We start from the raw sequence: 17,381 nt of genomic DNA on the forward strand, positions 1-17,381 counted from the left end.
TCAATTTACAGTAGAAAGTCTATTACTATCAGTATATATAGACCATATTCTGTTGAACAGACTCGATCGCCGAAGCATGAAATTCTGAAAGATTCTGCCAAAGAAGGAACGAAATACAAAATTTAGTACATGTTTCAAAAATACGATGTACAGATTAACGGATTTGTGTTCAGATAAACCTTCACCTTGGGGCTTTACTTTATGAAATGATTCAAGCTTTTATATGTATATACAAGTACTTTAAATTGAGAGGTGTCTTAAATCAACAGATTCTAAAAAGCAAAAGGATTCCAGGGGAAGATTATTTCGTTTGCTATTTGATAGATAAATTATTTTTTCAATTAGTCACGAAGAGAAGCAAGAAACACAGAGATAAGATCCTGTAAGTGGTTGCCTTGAAAATCAACATGTTGTAATTTAAATAACTTATGAAAAAAGTTTTTGTATTTTTATTATGCATTGTAATGTATTACTCTTTTTGTGGTCTTGTTTTTTATCTCAAAACTTGATCTGTCCTTTTCTGTCGTTTTATTTAGAGTGCAGATTAGTAACTCAAATTTTAGACTTCATTCTTGTCCATTTTATTCATTTATTTCTAAATCGCCTAGTTTTTCCGGGTGCTACACAAACAAAATATTGATCAATAGACAGGTTTTAATGAAAAAAATAACTAAAGCATGTATTTATGTGAGAGTCAGGCAGATGTTAATACTTTTCACGCAAAATGATAGTTGTTAGATTTTTTTTAATGTTTATTAATGTTTATTTAATTGGCATAACTCTGGATCTGTATCGTCTAGTATATATACATTGCTTGAGATATAAATCCATTAGAGTTATTATCATAGTTTAAATCTATATGGTTATTTAATTGAAATTTACGTGTAAAAAAGTGTAAAAACTTCCTTGTACGTCTGAATAGAAGATTCAGTCCAAGGATAGAGGGTAAGCGTGGCTGGTCCATGTGAATGGATTCCCTTGTATAACAAAAAAAGGATAATATCCTTGTTTGTCACAAAATACGGTCATGTAAATAAATCGTGATTTGTGTTATAAATATGTAAACCATAAATATAGACTTTTTTGTTCATAATTATAACTAATTCAGATCTTAATTCCTTTTCAAGTATGTAATATTTTTACGTATATTACATTTTTTTTATATGTGGCTATGTACAATAATTTGTAGTTAAATAAAATGAAAACATTTCGATTTCTACATGTAAAATTGTAAAGTTATTTTCTCCGTTTCTTGAACATCATTGTCATTTGCGTTAAATAATAAAAAAGAGTATTGATATTTGAAAAATTTCTAAGAAATTCAAAGGATCGTATATAAAAAAATATAATTCAAGGATAACGACTAAACAATTTAAATAGACGCACAAATCCCTGAACATAAAACGACCAAAATAAAACACACAAAAAGAGAAGTAATAAGCAAGCCCTATTCCACACAAACTGTGAGCGCCCTTTGTTTATCAAGAACAGCCACCTAAGGTCCTCATAAATTAACACGTCAGGGATAGATGAAAGAAGAATATATAAATATGGACAATTTAACATTTATGCATACGTTTAGTCCATTTCGTAACTAAAAATTATAATATCTATATATTTCATTTGTTATGAATTTGACTGAAATACATTTGTCGCAGTCATCCCCATTATGTAAATATTTTCTTTTTATACATTAGCAATGTAATACTGTGAAAGTACTACTGTACCAATTTTTGTGGTTTTCGTAGGTAGGCCGAACAATGAGTTTGGTTCCAAATCGTAAAGACGATTTCCATTGATCTGTATACTGTAATCTTTAAAGCCACAAATTCAAGAATCAGTTTACGTTTCCTCCCGATTCCACGAAAATCGTTATCCACGAATTTACGTACATCCACAGTATAACAATTTAACACAGCTAAAGTATGCGTAGTTATTGCATTTATAAATGTTGCAAAACATGTCTATTTAATGATATTGAGTGAACTTTGTGTACCACGTTCACTCATGCGCTATTTATATTTATATTTCTTTTATTATTTACTATAAAAAAAAACCTGATATAAAGTTAAGAGAATCTTCGCCAACGTACAAACTACACCTACCCTGTACTATAAATGTGACAGAAACACATGTTTCAGACAAATTTTTTAAACTTAAAAATACACAATGTATAATTATTAACACTTAAAAAATACTACGAGGGTTTGAAATAAGGATTGATATATTAAAACATTTCAATGTCAAAATCGTAATGGTTACTGCAAAATACTTTTAAAACATGACATACTTTTCCAAATTGTATGAATACCTTTACATATATAAAGGCCTGAAAAATTCCCAACGATGTTACAACTGTCAAACTTGCGATGCAACGATCACAAAATGCATCGCAAATTTGAGTTCTAACATCGTTGGGAATTTTTCAGACCTTTCGATTCATTTCCATATTTTCCCTGTATCAATTTGATCCGATGGAACAGTGTAGTGAATAGAGTCGTCACATTCTGAGACTTTTGTATAATATTGATTTGTTGTGACATGCATCATTAATTTGATCCTCTATCCTACATAATAACACTTAAATGAACTGTCCGGTACTACCATACATCGTGTACTAAGTTACAGCCCTAGATTAATCCTACAAGGAGGAATGACCCGGCCAACGAAAGCTATATTTTTATGGCCTAGCTGGCCGAGTGGTCTAGGGCGCTGGACTTTGTGCATGCGGTGTTGCCATAGATGTCACAGCGATACGAGTTCGAGTCCCGCGGAAGGAACGACCAAAAAATTTGCTTCGCGCAAATTTGACAGTTCTAACGTCGTTGGGAATTTTTCAGACACTTCTATGAGTTAACTTTATCTTCCTTGTTTCAATTTGATCCGATGAAACAGTGTAGCGAATAGAGTCGTCACATTCTGAGACGTTGTATAATATTGATTTGTTGTGACATGCATCATTAATTTGATCCTCTATCCTATATAATAACACATAGATGAACTGTCCCGTACTACCATACATCGTGTACTAAGTTACAACCCTTGATTAATCCTACGAGGAGGAATGACCCGGCCACCGAAAGCTATATTTATTATATAGCCTATCTGGCCGAGTGGTCTAGGGCGCTGGACTTAGTGCAGGCGGTGTTGCCATAGATGTCACAGCGATACGAGTTCGAGTCCCGCGGAGGGAGCGACCAAAATATTTGCTTCGCAAATTTGACAGTTCTAACATCCTTTGGAATTTTTCAGACCCTTCTTGATATATATATATATATATATATAAGTTTCAAGTGGTTGACTGTGGCATACGCATATCACATGAATGACTGCAAACACTATTCATAAGCTTATTGAATTGTAGGATTTAATGTACAAAATGAAACCATTTAGGTCATGAGGAAAATGAAACACATTTTTTTGTCCAAATTCTTCAAAAATATATGATTCCAGAGTGCAAATTTCATGTACAGTATATATATGTTTTTATCACAAAATCACAAGCATCAAATGAAAAAAGCTATAGCTGGTTATGAGAACATTTCTGAACATGAAATAAACTGCTGGGTTCTTGACATCTATGAATCACCTCCTATCTAATATTTATAAAGACTGCCTGTAATGTAACAAAACTATTATAAAATTCGACCAACTTTAATTTTTGTTCTGCCTATATGCACTTCTATGTTATCGTTTTTTATCATAAATATCGTAATTATGTTTTGACAGAACATGTATAATAACAACCTTATTTGACTTTTCCTTCTGGCCGATTTCAATCCTTTGACATGTAATAATAGCATTTAACAATTCTTCCTTGTGTTTTTATATTGTTTTATTTCTATTTTGTCTCATGTTATTGAACTTGTATAGTTAATTTCTCTTTATTGTTTACTGTTTTGTGTTTGGTTTGTTTTTGCTGTATGACGTTTGTTAGTTGAACTTAAAATATATGACAAACGTGATGATTTTGTCCTACAAATTGTGAACTTTCTCTTTTATAGTCGCATATACAAATATCAAGACGAGTCAGAAAATACATCTGACATTAAATTGTTTTTTTTTTTGTGGGTGCAATTTGTAGTCTTGAAGATTAATCACACTGATAAAAAGACTTCTTATGCAGTTGTATAAGAAGTTTATAGTCGTCATCGCAATATGGTTGCACGAACGATCGTGTTCGTCGGAAGTATTCATCTCTGTTATTGGTATATTTCGGAATTTAACTTGGGAAACAACACTAATATTATAGATTGTGGTAAACCGTGTATGTCTGCGCTGAATCATTGTAAAATGTTGATTGTTAACAGCGTACATGTAGTTTACATTAATGTGTATTGTATTCTACTTAAGTGAACACATAAATTGTGGTACAGTAGAGTTTGTTTAATACGAATCTTAATTACTTAAGCTTCGTTATAAGCACAGTTTTTTTTTATTTTTCAAGAAATGCAAAACGTTAGAAAGCTTTAATTTGATGTGTAGAATGAATTCAGGTTTGAAAATCTATACAGTATTTTACCATCGGTTGACAGCCTTAAATTGAATATTTTGGGCTGCTTCCACTTTTTACAAAACTCAACGTTCAGTGTAATAGCAGGCAAATCCGAAGGTTAGATAGAGCACGGGGCTCTTTGTACCTGAATTAATTTGGATAATTTATTATTAATTTCATAATTTAATGCGGATGTCATTGATGACATTTTAGATGAAATGTTTCCAAAACAGAAAACTAACTTTACTTGTAGTCAGAAGTGACCGTAGGTCGTTTTAGGGGGAAATATTTACGTTCTTTGGCAAATGTATAACTTTAATGTCTTTTGTTAAGTAAAAATGTGATAACAAGAACAGATGCAGAGACTTTTCAAACTTTTGGGAGTCGAGCACAATCTTTGGAAGATTTTTACCGTTCTGACAACCCGATCGCTACTGACAACTTCATATGATTTTATCTGATGTCGCCATTTCGAAACTTAAAAATAATAAGATTGTCGCGATTAAATTATGGCCACAGACAAACATATGAGTGTTCATGATAAATATTAAGCTAGTATAAGTTTCAATGTTGTCCCTGGAATACTTTAGGAAATGTATATGACGTATTTACATCAAAATTATCATTTTTCTTCTACTAATTTTAGGGAGACGGGGAATTTGAAGATATTAGATTTGTCTTATATTACGTTTTGTTTGTGTGATATACTCCTTCATGGATTATCGAACCCTACATTCCTAGGTACATCAGGATGGAATTTTCTGTCAGATGGACACAAATTTCTGCAAATATTACCAAGTCTGGAACGTTTTATAAGCTAGAACAGTTTTCTTGGTAAGGCTTTTAAAAACCTTGAGCGTATTGAATATTTCTTTTTCAAAACTTATCAAGGTACAGCATGTCAATCTAAACGGCAACGGCTTAGAGAAGCTCACGTCAGATTTTTTTTGTTCCTCTTTACAACTCATTAAAAATACTTAATCTCTCACATATCCATTTAGAAAACCTAACCAAGACATTCACAGATTATGGTGCCTAGACTGTGGATTTAAGGCACATAAAGATTCAGACAATAATTTCAAGCAAAGCAAATTTTTACGTAAAGCTGCAAAAGTAAATGTTTTACTAAGAGGTAATCCATTTCTGTGTACTTGCAACAAACTAGACTTTCTTTTATGGCAGAATATCTCATTAGTTATAGATTTTGTCGGTTTGAAATGTTAAACGGAATCTGGCAATTCAATTCTTTTTCAAAGACTTGTTGCGTAAAATTGATGACTTTGAACAGCATTGTATGGATGAAAAGAGGATCTTAATCAGGACCATCGCTTCCTCGTCAGATATTTTATACATATAGGTACACACTTCAGTACTGGTGCCTCATACTTCGAAAAAACATTTGTTAACTAAAAAGTTTAAATTAGGTTATTGATATTGATGCGGCATATTCAATGTTGACTCTTCTGTACGTATATAATCACAAAGGAATGAAATGAAACGAAAACAGTATGTATCTTTCAATGAATTAAAAAGTATTTAACGTATCGAACAATCAACAGTACAAGGAAGTGATATGTTCATAAGACATGATATCATTTTTGTCTAATGTTTCATAGACCCGACTAAATTGAGAAAGAAAGTAACGTAATTTACGAATTTCTCTCATTTCTCATTTTTTCGCATTTAAATTGTAAATGAACTTTTATATTACTTTTTAATTTTGACTAACTTTTGTTGTACTAAGTACTGCTTTGATATAGTTTCATCATTGTTATTTGCTCATGAAACTTTATTCTAGTAGGTAATGCATTCAATTCTATAGATCAAAACCGTAAACTGGTACGTGTTCCTGTTAAATATTTAGCATTAATAAGAATCCATATTACACTTTATTTAGTTTATTAGACCAATAAATCAATGAAGAATCTGACATCACTGAGAGTATATGAAAACACTTTATTTTCTAGTTCAAGTTCCTTAAAGATGACCTGCATTTCTCTTATTATCTGAGAGATACACGTTGGATGAAAAAAGCTAGTGTCCTGTCACATGGTATCATATTACATATCCGAATAAAAAAATATTATAGCGAACTTCGGATAAAACCAGTAAATTAGCAACCTAGAATTCTTAATGGAGATTTTTTATTTTTTATTTTTTTGTGTGTGTTTTGTTTTGTTCTTAATTATTTTCACTGCATATAAAAATTTATCGAACAATGTCTGTTTTACTACGACAATACATGACAGTAAAAGTCTCTTATTCCTTTTATACTGTTCTCTGAAACTTTGAGCACTGAAATGAATGTAAAAGTATTATTTTATTTAGACATGCATGCACTCCAAAAGTCATCTAATTTCGAAAGTTCTGGTCGGACTGCGTACCTCAATAACAAAAATAACAATTACCAAATTCTACACAGCTTAAAATATTTCTATTTTTAAAAGGTTTTAAATCTCGCATTTCATTACATGGAAGAGGGAAGTAATAACATAAGATAAAGTACTATTTAAATTCCATTGTACATTCCTGAGAACCGAATTGTTCACCGTGACATATTGCTCTTCTTTTGTCTAACCCGGACTTATAAGCATTTCGGCGGGTTGTTCTATATAAACAGAAGACACTTACCTTACGGAAGCAACTGCTCACTGATCATAGTTTCTGTACAGTAGAGTTTGCTCATTTACTTTTGTTTCTGTCTGCCCCTCGGTGTTGTTATTTCAGGTATTTTAATGTTCAGCGATTTTTGTTTCTATTTAACTTGTCTAGTCCATATCGTTGGATAATGTTATTCTCAAATATCATCTAAATCCTGGACCTCTTGTTTTCCCTAGCAAATCAATTTTTATTTTTCTTATTATTTAAAAAAAAAAGAAATATGATAGACATTGGCTTAGTTTTACATATAGAAATTTTGATGATTTTATTTTATTTTATCTCTTTAATTATAAGGCTTTATACATAGATACGTATCGAACAGTTTACATTACGAATACATGAATAAAGTGCAGACCTAGTGCAGAATTTAATAATATACACATGAAACGGAATTAAGACTCGAGCTAGTTGTGATTTATGATACATTTATGAATTAATTTAAATGCTTTTAAATCAAGAATAGTATTTGACCATATTTTGTTGTAGACAAGGAAATCATATTCATTATTCTTTTTATACAAAAGGAACCCCGTCACATCAACCATTTATTTAGACACTATATCCTTGAACTAAATCTATTATTTAAGCGAACAAGGAAGTTTTTACACAGTAAAATTCAACTTAAGAACCATGTAGGTTTATAGAAAGATAATAACTCTAAAAACAAGTATATCTCAAACAATCCTTGTACACTTGTCGATACAGATCAAGAATTCTGACGAAATATTAATTATTTTTAAAGATGAAAATTAAAAATAGTATCACATCTTCTCTTCTACGCACTATCAGTTGAATGAAATTTAATTAACTTAACACATGTAAGTTGTAGTATTGACTTGAAATAATATTTATAGTTGCTATAAACATAACAACAGTTGTCTTTCTTCACCGCTCTAATTTTTCTATGTATGCTAAATATGTTATATCAATAAAAAGTTCCACATTTATATAAAGGCTAACAACAGTTTTGTAAGTCGAAACAGTAAATTTTAGTTTTGGAATACGATGTTATATACTGTGAGGAATTTTCAAACCTTAAAAGAACGTTATTATGTTTATCGGCAATCCGAGTTAATTTAATTTAAGGCATTCAGAACCATGGCAAAAAAAAACGATAAAGGTGTGGTTAATAAGTGATAAAAATACCTACCTGACTTTTACATAAATACATATGTAATTAATTTGAAAATCTGCCTACTGGTCGGAATTCTGTTTGTAAAACATTGAGAACAAGTTAGGTGCTTTAAAAATAAAAGCACAGGTAAACAAGTATGCAATCTAAATTTGCGTTACTAATCTGCATTTTCAATAAAACAACAGCAAAGGGATAAATAAAGGTATGAGTTATGATATAAAAAACAGCAACATAAGAAAAACTGGTGAACACAAAGACTAAGAAGTAAACATTGAATTGAAAAAGTACCAGTAATAACATTAATCATACAGTAAAATCTTTATAACACTATAAATCTATGAAAAACGAGAGGTATCTGTATCGTACTACATATTTCAGACTTCATACTACTCATTCCAGGATGCATACTGCATATTTCAGAAGAATTAATTGATGCATTGAGTATGGTTAAAAGTTCCATGGAAGATATTCAACGCATTTCAGGACGAGCAGGATTGACCAACTGAACAAACCATGCTCTATATTGGTTCGACACGGTAAGTCGGAACTTATCGCGCAAGATCACAAAGGCAACAGGTCGCCGGTACGCATGTCATCCCACTAGACACACTCTTTTGACTCCGAGCATACCAGTCGCTACTCTAACCCCACAAATACTCCATGATTGGCAGAGAAGCAGTGACTGCCTATTTTACTGTTTTACGAGTGACTCGGCCACAGATCAAACCCATGACTTCCCGCAATCAAAGGGAGCGCTAATTCATGAGACCACCTGGGCGGTTACAATGAATAAAAGAAAGATTACCACATAATGGGAAATTCGTGCACAAAACTTATCTTAGAAATTAAATAATGGTGCCATATGGGAATGTTATCTCGTGTCTCATAAATATTACACACCATTATTTTCACTTTGAAAACGTTCATCGCTAATGTGCAGTAGAAATTTCAATGTTAACCAATACAATTTCGACCAAAAAGGGTACAAGAGTAATACTTCTAGGAAAAAATAAACATATTTACTTTGAAAGCCAGAGACATCAATAGCAATAGTAAGAGTTATCAAGTAACAGTAATATCAATTCCATGCCTAATATGATTCTAACGGATTAAACAGAAATATCTCTTCAATTTACAAGGACGTTACACCACGATAGATCATCATTATTACATTAATAATCATTTTCTATTACTACGCGATTACTCAAGCATAAACAGGTATGTTAAGTCGACAAAATAATAACAGTTCGGACATGTTTTGTACATGTTGTATCACTATAGAAAGTTTAGAAGGTATTTTACTTATATCCAGTAGTTCATTTATATCAAATAGGGAATATTGCACCCGTGTGCTGTAAATCCACGTGTCTTTACTAGAAAGTGTTGACACACTTCTTGATCTGTAGTGTTGCTCCCTTATATAAATATTCAATATTTGAGTTTAATCGTGTTGAATTTGTGAACACCTTATTGAATAATCGTTCCTCTGCTCATTTCTGTTGGTAGTACCTCTACATCTAATTAGTCGAATATGGATGATCCCTATCATATTTGGTGGCAGTGGTAAGTACAGTGAAACTTTGGTAAATTGAACCCCCTTGGACTAAAAATTGTTTAGTAAGATATGGTGTTCAGTTTACCAAGTGTAGTTATTATATTTTTCATTGCAATGCATAGACACTGTAACTGTCGATTTTTTTCAAATGTATTTAAAAAAAGATTATCGCAGGGTATATGCAAGAGTATCACATTATACAAAACAAGAACAAAAAACATTTTAACTTAAAAAGAAAAAAACGACAAAGGAATAGGACTAAAATTAAACGATAAGTGATTTTTTTAAATACAAAACCTACAGACATGTATGTATCAAATAGCATTGTTGATATCTAAATTAAGTTCATGTAGAACAATGTCTTTACCGACCAAAACCACTTTTCAGAAAAGACAAAATACTCGCTATTCGGTAAGAACTGCACACTAATAAAACAAAAACAAGTGATCTTTGTCAATAATAAAGACACTAGCGTTTGGTTTGCACAACTCATACACAATATATCTGTTCAGATTAGTTTTAGAAATTCGATTAAAGAAGTACTAAAATACATGCTAACTGTTTTATACATGTTCTTCCTCTCTTATATGAATGACACATAGTAAAATAGTGTTTGGAATTTTATTCAATTTTCAATATGTATTATCTCCCTTTGCTCATCGAGATGCAGACTGTTTGAAGAACTGTTGAATTTTTTTTTTTTTTTTATGTTTTGTTTTTTTTACAATAAAGTTATGCGCAAGTTACTATAAAGGTCTATCGCGACTACACATAAAGCCCTCGACCGGTCCGGAATGATTATCTAATTATTCTGTCTTAGATCCGGAGAATGCGTTTGAATAAACACAGAGTAGTTGGAAATGTTAATCTGGCGCGACAGTACTCTCATAGTACTAATGCTAGCCCAGATATATCCTTTAAAAGTCTTTATCCATCTTGTTTCTTCCTGCATCATCCAATGGCTTCCCTGGCTAAATCCCTTCCACACTTGATGAACATAAAAAACAGGCAATCCTCTGCAATCTGACCCTTCTTTCGCTTTTGGTAAGGAACAATGAAATTGTTCATCGACTCTAAGCTTTTGCTTGTCTTCATTTCTTTTTGTTTTATTTTGCATGCTCCTGGTCCATGCGCCCAGTTTTAGTTGAGTCCCAGTCGTTTTATTTCCTGTTGTTGCTTTGTACGTATTATTTAGGTTATTTCATGGTCTTACTTGCGTCTGACTGTTTCCATGTCAGGTTTTTGTCCCTGGATTACATACTTTTCATTTCCGCTAGAATCTTGGTTTTCTTGATTTCTTTTTTAACCATTAATTCAAAATGCAATTGATTTCCTTCTTAAAATCGATAAAAGTGAAGTTTATGATTGTCCACTATCAATCCAACGAATCATGCAATTTAACTGCACACGACACATACGGTTAATACGACAGACTATCTGCCTACTTTGTCTGTGCAATAAAACAATCAGGTACCCCAACCTTACGCGTTATATGTCTCGCAAAATACAACATGAAGTACATTCCTTGATGTAACATCTCAATTTCAATTGTATCTGCATCTGTTCTCTTTAGCCTGTTAATTGTTACATTGTTAAAAGACGACAATTTTCGGTTTAAAAATTATATTATGTGTTTTATTTACAACTAGAATTTGGAACAAAAATGGATAATGGACGTAAGAAACGAATTATTATAATCAAGTTAACGAAATTAAACACGTCGGAATAAAGTCTCAACTGTAAAGCTGTTTTATATTTAGATAACGGTACAATTGAGCAGCGCAAATATTTCTATGAACCTTGTTCTGAAAACAAAAACGACAGTGTTCATTCAACCTCTTTAAGAGGCTTATATCAGTTTTGAAACTAGTTTTTATTATTATTTTGAAGTTGTTGTTTACCAAACACTTGCAAATTCATGGTAAATGTTTTCTTTAATTAAAGAATCGTCAAGGGGCAGTAATACTTTGTTTCACTTTGATATTCAATGTGTGTATTTGTAAATTGTTTTCTTTTGTGTATTTTATTGTTGGTTTTCTATTATGAATATATAGAACGAATATAAATGTAAACGACTGTATGACACTGTAACAAACATATGTGAAAGTCCTTGACCATTATAACTCAGATTAAATTGACGCACAAAAATGATAGCAATGCACTGAAAATTACGTATTATGCCTATGAAAGCATTTTTTAAAAGCTGCCTTAGATCTAGACCTAATATAAAATTAACCATCGACTTGAGAAATCAGAATTGATACATGTTAGTAGCGGTCCTTTAGCAGATCTGCCTTCCAATTTTCTTTCTCATTATTGTGTCTGAAGAGAAGGAAACAAATTTAACTTCATTGCTTTTTCACTACACATTAGGGAATTCGTTTTGATTTGCAAATTAACCGTCATTCGCAGATTCACAATTCCTTTTGGGTTGGTTTTGGAACTAATTGGATTTTAGTAGAGACAACTTTCCGCTTCTAACACAGAACAACAAGGACTTAAACAGCTGCAAAATAGTAATTAGTTTTTCTATCAGCATGCATACGATTTGACATATACGAGCTAAGCATATCAATGCAAAGGAAAAAATTCTCTCACATCGTATTTATATCTGACTAAGCAAATACAATGAATAACAGTTTCCATTCATTCATTTTATATATTTTGCATTTGATATTTTGTACAAAGTGTGTTTTTAAGCGAAAAAGGCTCGATTTTTTATCAATTCGTACTTGTTCCTTTTATAAACAGATACATGTAATTATGATATATCATTTATTATTAACCATTTCGAACTTCTTTCTTTAACAAAAAATGGTTCACTTATTCATGTAAAAATACTGAGGTTTCATTCCTTTTATTATGCGGATTTCTGCAGATTACCAGGAGTTCTAACTCCACTTACATTTTAGAAATATGATTCAGGGACATGTGATAAAATGCAAAAATCTACTTTTTGGTACACGACTAGGGCCAATATTACAAGCCAGAATGAACAGTGCTTCACTCAACGGATAATTGATCAATCGTTACCTTGTATTTGTAAAGTCCCCTGTGGTCATGTTGAATCAACTTCCCAGTTTTTGCACATTTGCTTGCTCTAATACTTTTTATGATCTACACGATATTGCCTTCAATCTGCGTTGACGCCTTTATTTTCTTTCAAGGCCCATCTTACAATCTCAAGCTTGTAGGAATATTGTAGGCTAAGTCATTTAAAAAGTTCTGTCTTTTGCGATTTTTAAGGTGTTGGTAAACAACTGCAAGATATTACTTTCAAGGGTAATTACTCGAATTTTAGTGTCATCATCCACCTTGACTCAATAGACTTTCGTAGGTTTCATCATTATAAGCATACCAACATTTAAAAGCTTTAAAAATATCTATTGCGATGTTTAGTGGTGTCTCTCAAATGCAAAACCTGTAATCAGAAGTAGTCACAAATAAATATTAAGTTTAATGTTTACATGCATACGTAGTTTCAATAACTTACTTATTTCATATGATAATCAAATTATCTTATATTTATTATTGAGTTTTTTTTCTTTTTCAAATATTTACGTTACAAATCAGAGGTCGATTGAACTCTTGTCTATTTTTATACATCAATGTAATTTTGTAATTTAATGAAGTATTAATCCTTAATCTCTCGTGGCTTAAGTTGCGAATTGAGAAGTTGGTTATTTACAAACTAATCTTTTTTTTTTTCAATTTGTAAAGCCTTTTGATCATATTCTCTTGAAAGTCATTATTTAGATTCGGTATTTCATGGGTAAAGCATAAAGTTCAACATGATAGAGATCTTTAAAGTTGAACAAAGGCAATGATCAGAATCATTACATGAAGGGACGTTCAGTCTGAGGTTAATATTTTCATTCCAAATCGTTTTAATAGAAACAACTTTATAAGATTGAACGATTGTGCGTAGATTACATCTTTAAAAAATGAAAAGTTACTCTTTTTCCAGGCGTCGCCCAAAACTCCATGAAAGACTAAGATTAACAACAAATTCAATAACAAATGTAGTGATTTCATTTAATGCTTCCTTTGATTCTCAAAATATTCCGTGTATATGTATAATGTTCTTAGCTTTTTATTTGTAGAATTTGCTAACAAAGCGTGGATATTTGTCGCCTAAAGTTCTTAAAAGGCACTTATGTTAGAAGGATTATATTAACTCAATGCCAATGCCATTGAAATATTTGCAACCATTGTTTTAAATTTTGTGAAAATGTTTGTAAGTGTTTAACAGATTGAGTATGAAGTATTGTTAATATGTGCTTCTGTTGTTTGTATTTGTTTTTGAGTGTCTGTGTATTTAGTGGGAGGCAGGATTTCCCACTTCAATTTTTCAAAATAAGGGTTCTAAAATACAAGAAAAAGAATTGAAAATGTAAATCCATTACAAGAAAATTACAAAATATCACAAATATGATTATATTTCAAGTGCTATTCATGTTTGGGTCAACTATTGTTGGAAAGCTACTTAGTATCAAAACGCAATTAATAAAAAAACATTTTGATTTTAGATCAAATTTAGAGAACGAGGAGAAAGGTCTGAAATGTTTCTATATATCTCTGTAAATGGCCCGGTGACCTTATATTTTTATCTCTTCATAAAGTTTAGATTTTGTATCTGTAAAACATATAAGTTTAGAAGAAAAAATAAATTCGGTGAATTTTATTATAATTAATAATGTAATAATTTTTCTTGGCATTTTAGGCAACAACATAACTACCCTCAATAACGGGAAAAAATTCAAATTTTACTAAATTCAAGTTGTAGGATATATTATTATTTACCTTAAAAAGCTGAGTATACTAAACAAATAACAACAATGAAGGAGTTTGAGAAATTGCATATATTCTGCATATTTACTACAGTCTAAAGGAAATAGGAATTCATTTAAAGGGGAAACATCCTCATTTTTTGGTCCCAATTTATGAGAAAAATTGACTACCTGTTTTCTTTTCACTTTTAGAATAATGGTCAAAAGGTGTACAATATATATCAAAATAAAAAAATGAAATTGGGGCTTCTTAAAGGATGGGTCCATCTTAACTTAATATGTCAAGAAAGTTTTGTTTGTGACGTCGTGGAAAAGACTTTTGAAAAATCGGTCTAGCTGTCATCGATATTTTTGATAAAGTACGTGCCGAAAATTACTGGACAAGAAATCTCATACCATCTTGTACACCAACAATTTAAAATGTAGCATACACTTGATTTGTGCTCATTTGTGTTTTTTTGTTTTTGTTTTTGTTTTTTTGGTTTTTTTTTGGCGTTTAATTTGATTCATATTTTTTTTATTATTTATATCATGTATTTGTTAATAGTAAACGCCCATCAGCAAAGAATTAATATGTGCCAACTTACTGTAATACTGAGTTTTATCTAGTTTTCTAAGGTGTCATTATGACTTTGATTCGTAGTTATTTGACCTTGATTCGGAGTCTAATGTAAATCATAAATTTTGCCATGTCATGACTCGGTACAAGCATTTCCGATGGACACATAGAGTAATTGTAACGTACACATTATTTTAAATCTAATCAAATGCCGAATCTCAATTTACCCACGACTAATGCAAATTCAAACATACTTTAGGCTATTTCAATAATGTCAAATGAAAACCATAACATACTACTTGTCTATTTATTTGATGAAAAAGGCAACCATTGTATACAGCAGTAAAGAAAAACAAATTTTTAATAACCGTTTAACAATACAATGTCATAAGTGTTTTTATAATGTAATATTGAAGGCACATAGAAAGGAAATAGAATGAACAAACGGTTTCACACAGCATACAAATATACTCTACTTTCATTTACATTCAATCGAACAATGTGCATTTAATTACAACAGAAAGATTTAAAATACTGAGAGCTTCTGTACGAAATTCATAAAATAATACGACTATTTGACCTATATATGTGAATTATTCCACCATGAAGTGTTTCCAGTCAAACATGATTTATCATATACGTGTTTTACACATTTGAATTAATACGACCACCTTATGAATACTGTGATGATATTATACATAGTAAGTTAAACTATATTACCAGTGAGCCCAATTTTAATGCATAGAAATGTCTATTCAAAGGATAAAACACGTCTCTTCCAGCTAATTAGGATATGTCTGATGACCATTCTGGATAAATCAAAGGATTGGAGTAAATCCCCTTCAGTAAATGCAAGAACATTATGAGAAACACGAACACAATGTAACTTTCGTCAATATTGTGTCGTTTTTTTCCAAGAGATCTGGTAAACTCTGCAATATTCACAAGAAACCATTAATAAATTCTGTTTCCCCAATTTTCAACTCGAAGATTTAAAGAAACACGAATCAGAGACTGGCATCTATCTGCTTAAATTATGTATCAGTCTTTGTACCAATCAAACAGAAGGTGATATATGCATGTCAAAAAACGACAGAATTTACTTTTTCTTATTAAAAAACAGTTACATACTATATAAAAAGTTTAATTTTTTCCTTTGCTTGTTGCAATTTTGAGCTCAAACTTTTATAGATTGTGTATGAAGTTGGTGGCACTATATGAGAGTTATCCTCATTGATTTGCTTTGATTTGGTTGATTTTAAAACAAAGTACATATCAGAAGGGACCATCGTAACTTGACTTGTGTGGAGCGAAAATACATTATTTGTTCGGTTGGTTTTTCCACACTATAAATCATATCTACCATAGGTAATATCTGAATTTTATATGGACTCGTATTTAAGATTTTTTATTGCATTTAACTAGTTCGAGTTGCATTTTACATGTACTATTTTGAACTTCATTTTAATAGTTCTATAAGAGTGTTTCTTGATCGCCGTTTATTGTTTTACATTTGCATAAAATGACAAATAAAGGTCATCAACGTATTTAAGAGAATCGCAACAGTCTCCAATGGCATTTTTTAGCTGATATTTATTGTAGGATAAAATCCTCGCATTTAAATTTCACAAAAAAGTCATTGAATGTACCCAAACGGATTCTGTAAGCTTCAAATGCTGTAATCACTTTCATTTTTCTTAGACGTGTTACCCATAGAATAGTTTGATTGGGAGCAGTTGGGTGACAAATTACAACAATTTACAACAAATGTACGATCTTGGCGAGTGCAATGATCCAAAGTTCTAACAATAATGCTGATTATCTGAATCACAAAGTATATTTACATAGACTAAAAAAGCAATGAATGATTAGAGAATGAACTTTAAGAAGAACATACTAAAAAGAAAATTTATGAGTTTGAACAAGGCAAGACTATATTCTGAACAAATTATATTTGAGTTAAACTAATACATTTATAATAGGGTTTATTTTTTTTTATTTGGTTGTTTAACCTGTCTTTAACGAGCCTTGAGTAATCTGGCTGCTTTGTACTTGTCTTGGTGATGTTCGCTGCTCTGTTTAAACACAGCAAGGATTTCAAAAGGTCATGAAATATTTTACGATCTGTCACGCTATTTCAATATATAGATCAGTGTGGTCGTTTTTTTTTAAGATATAAGAATTTG

At 31.1% G+C, this 17,381-nt stretch overlaps 1 long non-coding RNA gene across 1 annotated transcript; it reads left to right on the forward strand.

Moving 5' to 3' along the window:
• The first annotated feature begins 5,903 nt into the window (after nucleotides 1–5,903).
• On the forward strand, nucleotides 5,904–15,204 carry LOC148604983 (uncharacterized). The gene is made up of 5 exons (XR_015915951.1): nucleotides 5,904–6,001; nucleotides 6,463–6,547; nucleotides 8,691–8,827; nucleotides 9,798–9,854; nucleotides 13,950–15,204. It is a non-coding gene; the product is annotated as an uncharacterized LOC148604983 (long non-coding RNA).
• The last annotated feature ends 2,177 nt before the right edge of the window (nucleotides 15,205–17,381 follow it).

The sequence above is a fragment of the Perna viridis genome, chromosome 10 (assembly GCF_037379345.1).
Source record: "Perna viridis isolate PV_CMFRI_1.1 ecotype Kerala chromosome 10, ASM3737934v1, whole genome shotgun sequence".
NCBI lineage: Eukaryota > Metazoa > Mollusca > Bivalvia > Mytilida > Mytilidae > Perna > Perna viridis.